Source organism: Neophocaena asiaeorientalis, unplaced genomic scaffold (genome assembly GCF_003031525.2).
Source record: "Neophocaena asiaeorientalis asiaeorientalis breed wild unplaced genomic scaffold, Neophocaena_asiaeorientalis_V1.1 scaffold476, whole genome shotgun sequence".
NCBI lineage: Eukaryota > Metazoa > Chordata > Mammalia > Artiodactyla > Phocoenidae > Neophocaena > Neophocaena asiaeorientalis.
In genome coordinates, this window is record NW_020172178.1 from 5,103,667 (window position 1) to 5,115,798 (window position 12,132).

Genomic DNA, 12,132 nt, shown 5'->3' on the forward strand with positions numbered 1-12,132 from the left:
AACTGTCTGTCAAGTGGCACATTTCTCCAAGGGTGCCTGGAACATCAAACCTGCTTCTTTGTGATAAGGGTCTCTGTAGTTTAAAAGTTTACACCATGACAAGTCCAAAAGCATGTAACATTAAACTATGCCCTGAACATTGCTTTAAAATAGCTTCCTAAATTTCTTAATCTTTTAAAATTGTGGTAAGATACACATAACATAAAATTCACATCTTGACCATTTTTAAGTATGCAGTTTGGTGGCATTAAGTACATTAACATTGTTTGCCAGCCATGGCCACCATCCATCCACAGAACTGTTTTCATCTTGCAAAACTAAAGCTCTGGCCCCCCTTAAATACTAACTCCCTATTCCCCCCTCTGTTCCACCCCTGGCAGCCACCATTCAACCTTCTGTTTCTATAAATTTGACTCTTCTAGATACCTCATAAAAGTAGAAACATACATTATGTTTTTGGTGTCTGGTTTATTTCACATAGCATGATATCCTCAAGGTTTATTCATGCCATTGTGTGTGTGAGAATTACCTTCCTCTTTGTGACTGAGTAATACTCCATCGTATGTATAGAACACATTTCGTTTTTCCATTTATCCATTGATGGATACCTGGGTTGCCTCCATCTTTTGGCTATTGTGAATAGTTAGCTATGAACATGGGTGTATGAATAGCTTTTCTAGTTTCTGCTTTCAATTCTTTTGAATATTAAGATAAATATTAAAGGAGAAAAAAATAAAAATATCATTTTCTACTCCTGGAAAGGGAGATTCTATTTAATGTATTGAGCTGTTATAGCATCATAAAAAGTATACATTCTTTGCATTCAAACAGAACCTGGATTAAAATTTTGGTTGTAACATGTAAAAGCATTGTCAATTTAGATAAACTAACTTCTTCAAGATTCACTTTCTTGACAAGCAAAGTGGAAAGAAAGTCCTTTCCAACCTAGAAAGGTGACTGTGAGAATTGAATTGATGGAGATCAGTCCCAGGGAGACAAGGAAGGAACTGGCCTTGCTCAACATTGTATCCCAAAGTCTTGCACGATGCCTGGCACAGAGAGGGCCCTTAATCAAAAAGCACTCCCATGAGTCAATGTGTAAATGAATATGTAAGGTTCACCTTAAACGTTATGGGGTACATAGGATGCACCTGGTAACAGGGGGCTGGTGCTACTTTCACCATCATCTTGGTGATCTCAACATATTCAGTCAGGAAAATCACCAGGGTTCACAGGCTTGCCCCCTCCCTTGACAAGGAGGACTGGTGAGCACAGAAGGGAAGGAATTTGGCCGAGGTCACAAAACAGATTAGAGCAAAACCAGAGTTTAAACTCTGCCTCTTAAGTGCCAGTCTATGGCTCCATCTCATCTATTTATTGTTTCAACAAAATAGATTAGTCGTAGCTCAACAAAAGCCCACCACACGGTCCCCCACATGCCACCTTACAAACCTCCATTGCCAGGGATGTATCACACCATAGCAGTCATCCCAGCTAAGAGCCTTGGATTAATTTCCAATAGCGACCACAACAAATTGGAGGCTGCCTGCATTCCTTGTCTCATGACCCCATCCCTACAACATTCCAGTCTCGTGCTTCAGTCATCACCTTTCCTTCCTCATCCTCTATGGTCAAGTATCCCTCTCTCTCCCTCTATAGAGATACTCATGATTGTATTTGTGGTCCACACAGATAATCCAGGATTGTCTCCCCATCTCAAGATTCTTGACTTAATCACACCTGCAAAGTATGCTTTGCGATGTAAGGTAACATTCACAGGTTTGGTGAAGTAGGACTTGGATACCTTTGGGGGTCATTATTCAGCCTAACACAGACCTCCCAGGGGACCCAAGACTGAGGAGATGTGGCTACCGGTATGTTCTCAATAACTGAGTCCAGAAAATACCAAAAGTAATAGAGGCTGATGAGCCAGGGGAATCTTGACTAAGGATCTATCTCAAGTTTGACCCGTCCCCCTTCCTTCCCCTCCAGCACAGCACTGAGCCCACCCTCACAGGGTATCTCTGATGGGACCACCCCGCTTTCTGCTCCTACACCTGCTCCAGGTCAGGCCCTCATGTTCCATGTCTGCACTCAGCGTTCTTCTTGCCCTCTGCCATCCCAGGAGCCAGGAGCTAAAAGCCCAGTGGGGTTGCCCACTCCAGCTTGAGATAGTCCCAACTACTGCTGCAAGTCCTTCTTTTAGTTGATCAGAAACCTGAGACTCTGTAGCTTCTATCCATTTGTGAACCGAAGCTTTGCAGCTTGAGGTCCCAGAGGAGAAATCCACTGTCCTTCTAAATGTGGGCAAAGCGGGAGAGGGGAAGTCTATAGAAGGCAAAAGGTCAGAATCCAAGGCTACAGAAGGAGTATCTGCAAATATCTGCCAAGTTTGATGAGGAAACAGAATTTGAGATCCTGTGTGTTGAGTGGACAGGACTAAAGCAAAGGAAGAAATGGGTTGAAAGCAGAGATCTAGGAGGTTAATAACTGATGTGGCAGCAGCAGCAAGAGAATCACCCTCCCACATGCCGGGTTAGGGGCTCTGAAGAGGCTCGTGGGGAATGGATGGTCTTGGAGAGCCCAGTGGCAGCAGAGCTGACGCCTGAGCCTGGAAAGTTCTAACTATCATGAAGTAGGGCCCAAAGAATGTCAGTCACAGCAGAAGGGGAGCACCCCCAGCCTGGAACCAAAAACTCAGTGAGAGGCCAGAGGCTGCTAGGGAGGTTCTAGAAAGAAGCACTGTTGGGTGTTCATATAGAATGAACCTATGTTTCACTGGAGACCAGCGCCAGCCAGGCCAATATAAGCAAGGAAGAAAAGGAGACTTCTGGAAGCAGCCAGCCCATCACTGTCACCTAGGATGGAGCAGGAACTAAAAGGCTCTTAAGTGACTCAGCAATCACTGGGCAGAAACCGCTACAGGGTGAGCCAAGCTGATTCCATTGATGATATAATTGATATGATGCCCATTTTGCAGATAGGCAAATTGAGGCTCAGAGAGGCTGATTGGCCCAAGAAAGGTTTTGGGGAACCAAAGAGCTTGTGTTCTCTTCACCCCACTGCCACCCACTCACTGTCTAACATGCGATATTTAACTGTGACTCAGCTGAGTGTCCTGACGGTCAGAGAGAGTGTCCCAAATACTCAACACAGAGAAGGCAGACACCCAGCTAATCAGAAGAGACAGAGGCCGTAGGGCTGAAGCAGGCTTCCAGAGACACCCTGCTGGGCTGGGCATTGACCCTTCGGTACCTGGATGGTGGATCCCAAGAAGGAGGCTGAGGTGGACAGGACAGCACTCAGGGACCCCGGAAAGAGGCTGTTTACCAACTAGATTTGTTTTGTTTTGTTTTGTTTTTATTTTTAACATCTTTATCGGAGTGTAACTGCTTTACAATGGTGTGTTAGTTTCTGCTGTAGAACAAAGTGAATCAGCTATACACATACGTATATCGCCATATCCCCTCCCTCTCGCATATCCCTCCCACCCTCCCTATCCCACCCCTCTAGGTGGTCACAAAGCACTGAGCTGATCTCCCTGTGCTATGTGGCTGCTTCCTGCTAGCTATCTATTTCACGTTTGGTAGTGTATATATGTCCATGCCACTCTCTCACTTCGTCCCAGCTTACCCTTCCCCCTCTGACAAAGATGTGGCACATACATACAATGGACTCTTACTCAGCCATAAAAAGAAGTGAAATTGAGTTAATTGTAGTGAGACGGATGGACCTAGAGTCTGTCACACAGAGTGAAGTAACCCAGCTAGTTTTACTGAGAAGTATTTTGGTATTTTAGCATCCAATATAAGGGGCTTTGCCCACACACTGCATACAGTAAGTCCCTTACATATGTACAAGCTCCATTCCGAGAGTGCGTTCCTAAGTCCAACAAAGATAGCCTAGGTACCAACTAACACAATCGGCTATATAGTACTGTACTGTAGTAGGTTTTTAATACTTTTCACACAAATAATACATAAAAAACAAACACAAAAAATAAAGAAAACATTTTAATCTTACAGTAGTCCAGTACAACAGCTGGCATACGGGGGCTGGCATCGAGTGAACAGGCAAGAAGAGTTACTGACTGGAGGAGGGAGAGGAGGTGGGAGATGGTAGAGCTGCAGGATCATCAGCAATAGGAGACGGAGGGCCAGCTGCGATTTCACTCATGCCTGACGCTGACGGCACAGTTTCTGGTTCCTTGCTGGATTCAGTTATGTTCACACTCTTGAAAAAATGATCCAATGATGTCTGGGTAGTAGCTCTTTTTTTCCTGGTCATCGATGACACGGTAGCATTGGATTTCATTCTGAACGGCTACTGCAACCTTCATGTACTCTTCTGCATTCCGGTCCTTTGCCTCAAAAACTAACTGTGCCTCCTCAGAGAAAATCCCCTTGCCATTACCTGTGTCATGAATCCCTTCTGTTCTTCAGTTACTTCTTCTTCTTCTTGTCTCTCTTCATCCTCTCTCTGAGCCTCCACTTCCATGAGGTCTTCATTAGTAAGCTCCATGTGCACATCTTTGAGAATCTGCTATTCGTCTGTGGGGGACTTCCTGTATCAGCACTATTTTTATGGGATAGGTTTTAGGTGTACCCTTGGGTGTCAATGGGACCCAGACTCAGGCTATTGGTATAAGAACAGTGAAACCCTCAGATCTTCTGCTTTGGAAGCTTCCTCCCTTTCTGGGGGTTGCCTTGGCTGGAGAATTGTGGGCATCCCCATAATTCTGGGTCAGTGGTAAACCAAGGTGGCCCCAGAGCCTCCATCTGGCTCCCCCTATCTGGCCAGCCCCCTGGGGTTTATGTTAGATCAGAAAGCCCCAGGCTGAGCCTCTGGAGCCCAGATGTCCTTGTGGCATCAAAGCCTGAGGTTCCAAAGTTCCGGGAAGCAGCCCAAGCCAGAAGAGTCTCACAGGCTCTGAGACGGAAATGTAACTCCAGCTCACTTCCTGGGCCAGGTTCCATCCAGGGAGAAGTCAGGAGACATCAGAGGAACCCCAAGGCCAAACAGCCATAAAAGAGCTCTTAGCGGGCAGCGTTCTGATGACCGGAGTAGAAATGAATCAGACACATGCCGACCACTTTCCCCTGGAAGAGGCATGAGCGTGTATGTGCACACACACATCCACACTCCTTCATACACACCCCACACACATGGAGTCTTTCATACACAGGTACTCACACTCACACATACTCACTGACTCACCGTATGAGTTTCCTTATTGCTGTTGTAACAAATTGCCACGAACTTGGTGATTTATTATCCGGCAGTTCTGGGGGACGGAAGTCCCCAGGCGTCTCACCAGGCCAAGATCAGGGCTGCATTCCTTCTGGAGGCTCCCCCAGCCCTTCTTCAATCTTCACCCCTGGTGACAACAGGCAAAGTGCATCTCCTGTAACAGCAGCCTGCCCTCTTCTCCCGCCTCCCCCCTCAGTGCTAAGGACCCTCGCCCTCGTGATGACATTGAGCCACCAGGGGAACCTCCTATGTCAAGGTCAGCTGTTAGAAACCTCCCTCCCATCTCCAGTCTTAATTCCCTTTCTCCACGTTAACATTTAACATATTTGCAGGTTCTGGGAATTAGGACCTGGACATCCTGGGAGCCATTATCCAGCCCGCCACACACATCTACACACCATACTAACTCATACACACACACTTTTTTTGTGTGTGTGTTGTATGCGGGTCTCTCACTGTTGTGGCCTCTCCCGTTGCGGAGCACAGGCTCTGGACGCGCAGGTTCAGCGGCCATGGCTCACAGGCCCAGCCACTCTGCGGCATGTGGGATCTTCCCGGACCGGGGCACGAACCCGCGTCCCCTGCATCAGCAGGTGGACTCTCAACCACTGTGCCACCAGGGAAGCCCATACACACACACTTTTGAAAGATGAAAAGCAAAATAACTTGGATGGGTCTCCTTAAGGTTTTGCTGAGTCCGAAACATTTAGCAATAAATGGTGACATCAGACCCATCTACAGGCTGCCCTCCATTCTCAATCTGTTCTTTCTTTAAAGGGGTACAAACACCAACAGAAGCAGGAAAGTGTGCCCTTCTGATCTATACTTTCTGGCCAGGCAGCATTCGAGGACTCCACCAAGGGTGTCAGAGCCAGCAGGAAAGGACCCTGCACACAACAGGGGCTGCCCTGGATGATTGGGAAATGCAGATCAGAAGCAATCAGAGGAAGCCAATCAGGCCAGAAAGGCGCAAGTCCCAGTGTCTAAGGACCCCTGAGCCATGCAGACCCCCACCTGTGCAAAGGCTGTCTCCAAACGCCCAAATCTGGAGCCAGTAACTCCTGTGCAAGGATGGGGGGCTGATGGGGCTTATGCTTGTGACAGAGTTTATTAGGACCAAAGGGCTCTAAGTAACCAGATTGTCAAAGCACCCATTTTGTAGATGGGGAAATCGAGGCAGGGAGAGAAGAATCTGGCTCAAGTTCCTGCAGCTGGTGCAGAAGCAGAGCTAGAACTCAGTGTCCCAAGCTCCTAGACTGGGGTCTTCTCTGCATCACATCTGGTGCTCACCTGCTTTCTATGGAGTCAAAGCTTCCCTGAAGTTAGGTGAGCTGTACCTTCATTTCCTGGTGATGATATCTGTGCCTCCGTGGGCCCATCCTCACATGTGCGTATCCAGCATATTTTTACTGCAGACCAGCTCTGCCCCAGGGCCTGGGACTGGCTGGGCACCGAGGCCTCAGAGGTGTGGCATCAGCCTCACTTTCCCATCACAAGACAGATGGGATCAGGGCTGGGACGGAGGGGGCACCCTCTCAAGAGGGGTGCACTCAAGGCCATGGAGCACAGGGACAGCAGGGGATGGGGAAGAATTCAAACAGCAAGAGGACTTAGGAGTCCAGCAAACCTGTACTGAAATCTCAGCTCTGTCACATGCCAGCTGTGTGATGTGGAGAGAGTTACCTAACCTCTCTGAGAACCAGTTTTCTCAAGTGAGACCTGAGACCTGATTCATATGATTATCATGAACTTAACACACTTTATCAGCTCAGAGGCACTTCTGACCTTCCCATATCTGAGGTGCCTGGGTCTACATGGCTGAGTGTGGCTTGACTGACCACTCACAGCAGGTTCTGAGAAGTTAGAGGAGGGTGTGGAGAGGGTGGATGGACAGCCCCTGTGGAAAACAGTATGGCAGTTCTCCAGAAAGTCAAACATGGAATTACCATATGATCCAGCAATTTCACTCCCAGGCATATACCCAAAAGAATTACAATCAGGGACTCGAATAGATATATGTACACCTGTTTGTAGTGTCACAGGAGCATCAGCCACAAGAGCCAAAAAGCAGAAACAACCCAAGTGTCCTTGGTGGGATGACTGGATAAGTAAAATGTAGTCTTTCCATACATTGGAATATTATTCAGCCTTAAAAAGAAAGGAAATTCTGACACAGGCTACAGCACCAGTAAACCTTTAAATCAGTACGCTAAGTGAAATAAGGCAAACACAAGAACAAGTAGTGTGTATTCCACTTGTATGAGTATCTAGAATAGACCAATTCATAGAGAAAGAAAGTATAACGGTAGCTACCAGCAGCTGGCGGGGGAGGGGAGAATTATTGTTTAATGAGTGCATTGCTTCTGTTTGTGGTGAACAAGGGTTTTCATGGATGGATGGTAGTGATGGTTTCACAACAATGTGAATGTACTCGATGCCAGTGAATTGTACACCTTAAAAAGGGTACTATAGTAAATGTTATGCTAGGTATATTGTACCACAATAAAAAAGGTGATTTAAGAGGCAATGGCCATTGGCAGAGTGGCTGTGCCACCTAGTAAAGCAGGGACCAGTTGGAATGATCATGTGTGCTCCATGAGAGAGAGGAGAGGGTAAGGGGACAGTAGCGGTGTCCGCCCCCCAGAGGAGAGAACCAAGAAGGTGCAAGAAGAAGAGTGAGACCCTCACTCTCCACCCAGCATCATCCATCCGGTGCCTGTCAGGAGAGACAACAAAACAAACATGAGAACCCAGAGTGGGGACTCCAACTTCACCCCTGTGCTCCCTTGCATGAGACTTCCTTCCATGGAAGGTCAACTTGGTACCATAACCCAAAGGCACCATATTGTCACCCTCGTCCACTCACTCAAGGGGGTGATATTTTCTTCCAGGAACACCATTCTTTCTCTTTTTTAAAATTTATTTTACTGAAGTATAGTTGATTTACAATGTTGTGTAAATTTCTACAGCAAAGTGATTCAGTTTTATATGTATATATATATACACACACAGACATTCATTTTCATATTATTTTCCATATGGTTTATCACAGGATATTGAATATAGTTCCCTGTGCTCTAGAGTAGAAGCTTGGTGTTTATCTATTTTATATATAATAGTTTGCATCTACTAATCCCAAACTCCTAATCCATCCCTCCCGACCTCCCCTCCTCTTTGGCAACCACAAGCCTGTTCTCTACGTCTGTGAGTCTGTTTGTTTCGTAGGTAAATCCATTTGTGTCATTTTTTTAGATTGGACATATGTTATGTCACATGGAATCTGTCTTTCTCTGTTTGACTTATTTCACTTAGTATGATCATCTCTAGTTCCATCCATGTGGCTGCAAATGGCATTATTCTGTTCTTTTTTATGGCTGAATAATATTCCATTGTATATATGTACCATATCTTCTTTATCCATTCATCTGTCAAGGGGCACTTAGGTTGATTCCATGTCTTGTCTATTGTAAATAGTGCTGCAATGAACACCGAGGTACAGAACACCATCTTTTCTCTTCTTCAACAAACCAATTGCTCCAGATGCTGCCCTGGGCCCCCCAAGTTAGCTGAACCTCACCCACCCCTCCCATCACTCCTGTCCTCATCTCCATCAGTTCACTCACCACACCAAATTATACATAGCCATTTCCCCATCAGGACCTACTACAAAAGTAAGAGTTTCTTAAGGTTGGGGACCCCATGGTACTTGTGCGGTACACTCAGCCCAACATGTTCCCTGGCACTAGTAGATATTCACACTTCATGGTCTGTGGGTAAATACTGTAAGTGAATGGATGAGAGTGAATGAATGCATGTGTTGTAGCAATGGCAGATCTCATTGGAGGGCAGGATGCGGTGCTCTTTGCTTCACATCTATCTGGCCGTTTAATGCACACAGAAATTCAATGAAAGGAGCTCTGTTGTTACTGTCAATATTCAACAAGAAAGGTGATATTTCAAACAGTGTCCATCCAGCCAGAGATGGAGGCACATTTTGAATGGATTAAAGGAAACATGAGTGCTCACTCATTGGTCCTGGTTTATTCTCCAGCTTCAATTCCAAAGTTTAGAGATACCACCTCCCCACGCCCCAAGCTCCCCATGTTGGGCTCCCACCAGAAATTGCCTTTGTTTTTACGCAATTCAAAATGGTGTTTAAGAGCATGAGATTTGGGACTTCCCTGGTGGTGCATTGGTTAAGAATCTGCCTGCCAATGCAGGAGACATGGATGCGAGCCCTGGTCGGGGAAGATCCCACGTGCTGCGGAGCAACAAAGCCCATGCGCCACAACTACTGAACCCTGAGCCTAGAGCCCATGCTCCACAACAAGAGAAGCCACTGCAATGAGAAGCCCGCACACTGCAAAGAAGAGCAGCCCCTGCTTGCCACAACTAGAAAAAGTCTGCATACAGTAAGGAAGACCCAACGCAGCCAAAATTTTTTTTTAAAAAGGGACATGAGATTTGGAATCACACGGATTTAAATTACCACCCTGGTCCTCCTACTTCCTGGGGCAAGTCAGCTTCTCAGAGAGCCAGTTTCCTCATCTGTCAAATAATGATAAGTGTAGATTAGAAGCCACCACACACATGAAGCCCTTAGCACACAGACATCAGGCAGCAAGAGGCCAAGTTTACCATCGGTGGGCGTCGGATCAGGGCTCTTGGGAGATTGTGCATTGGCTGGTCATTCTCATGAATCTAATCAAGAAGATATTGCCAACAAAGATGTGTGGTGAGGAGAGGACCGAGATCAAGGCAGGAGGATGGGTCCCAGATGGGTTTCAAGCTCGGGATGCAGGACACAGGAATCCAGTTCCAAGGTTTGGAGTAAACAGGGCTGGAGACCCAGGAGAGAAGGTCAGATGGGAGAGTGTGAGCAAGGAACACACTGTGGATTCCTGAGACAAGAGGTCATGCCCAAGGCTGGGCTTTTGCTTTTGCTTTCTTTTGCTGTTTCGTTTTCTTTTGCTGTTTCGTTTTCTTTACTGAGCTCCAACACACAAGTGCATGGGTGGGCTTGTCCCACTTAGAGGGGCCTGTGACAGGAAGGACCATTTTCCCCACAGCTGGAGACTCTTGGAATGCTGGAATTCAATCCCCCTTTGGATGGGTGGTCTGCTGAGCCGTCCGACCCCTCCCCGCCCTTATTCCTATGTTGGAATATGTCTTTGCAGCTCTGGATCCAGCCAACACAGAACATTTTCCTTGCTGCTTAAATTAGCACATGAGAAATAACTAGAGATAGAAATCACAGTTCACTTAACACTAATTATTTCCCTGGAAATGAAGATTAATATTGAGCGTGTTACTTGCAGGGAGGAGAGTAAACATGCACAGGCACACACCCTCCAAGTAAACGTGCAAATCTAATCCTTCAATTACTTCAGACCCAACACACCAAGCAGCCCTGGTGGCTAAATGTTTCCTAGTTGGTTGCTATGATCAAATCCAGGAATTGGGGAATGTTCATGGCTGGCCCCAGTGGTAGAGACACAATGCAGAGGAGATGGGAGTTCCAGGGTAACTGGGTGAGTTTTGGGGCTCCAGTGTTCCCCAGAGGTGTATCCATCCTCCCCAAAGGGACAACAGGTGTCCAGGTTTGCCTGCCCTGTGTCCGTAGCAGCTCTGTAAGAAACTCTGGTTGTAGAAGTTCAGACCACAGAGCAGTGAGTGGATGAATGAATGGGTGAGTGACCTCATGAGTAATGAGTAACTGAGTGTCAGTGAAGCAGCTCACCCAGGACCAAGAGTCAGAGGTCCCGATGCCCAGTCCAAACCTTGGTCTAACCTGTCGTGTACAGCCAGCTACCAGACAGGCTTCACAGAGGAGACAGCATTGAAAAGTAGGCAACATTTTAAGGAGTGAAGGGTATTCCAGCAGAAGCGTCAGTAGCAACTAAGATCTGAAAGCAGGAAAGTTGGAGACATAAATGTGGAAGTGTGAGAGGTGTGTGTGTGTGTGTGTGTGTGTGTGTGTGTGTGTGTGTGTGTGTGTGTGTATTTTCTCTCTGGCAGGAACAAGGAAGGATTGGGAGGGATAATATTAACCACATTTGTGTGGTAAGCTCTGGGTTTTACAGAGCACTTTATACCATTATCATGAGGAATTCTCAAGGCGGTTCACGTGGTGGGTATTTGCCCCATCAAGGAACCTGACATGCGGGGAGGTGAAATAAGTTGCCCAGAGCCACAGAGATGGAGAGTCACCAAGCAGGAATGTGAACTTCAGCCTCCTGTGTTCAAACCGGGAGCTCTCCCCATGCCTAGTTGCCTTAGAGTGGGGAGAGGCTTCGAGCACCTGTCCAAGAAGTGAGTGGCCCAGACTGGCGGTCTCTCCATCATCAGCAAGTTCCATCAGGATCCCAGTGATAACAAGGAGTTCAGAACTCAGCTGCCGGGCACTGCTCACCTTCTGAAACATCTCCAGCTATTCGGTGACCAGGGTAGGAAGACGAGAGGTGAAAACTGGGTCTTTTATCAACAACTGCACATTAATTACCTAAACTTCATAGCAGCCATGCCATGCTCCCCAAACCTTGCACATCTGTGTGCCCCAAAGTTATTATTCCCAACTGCCAAGCTATGGTGTCCCTGAGACAGCATGTGTGATTCAAGTTCAAGTGCAGAGTAAAGATTGTCAACTGTCTTACCCTTCTTCCCCTGCTCAACAAAGCCACTACAGACCCAAACATACACCTCCTGACCCTTCCCTGCCACATGACTCAGGCTGGTCCCCTGAGGTTACTGACCTGAGAAAAGCTGAAGGAAAAATAAGGCTATTGCCTATCACCTCTGTGTGAGCCCAGTGTGGGTGTATCCAGAAAATTCAGAGCAAGGGACTCACTCCTGTTAGCTGAGTCCTGCCAGCTCAGAGACCAC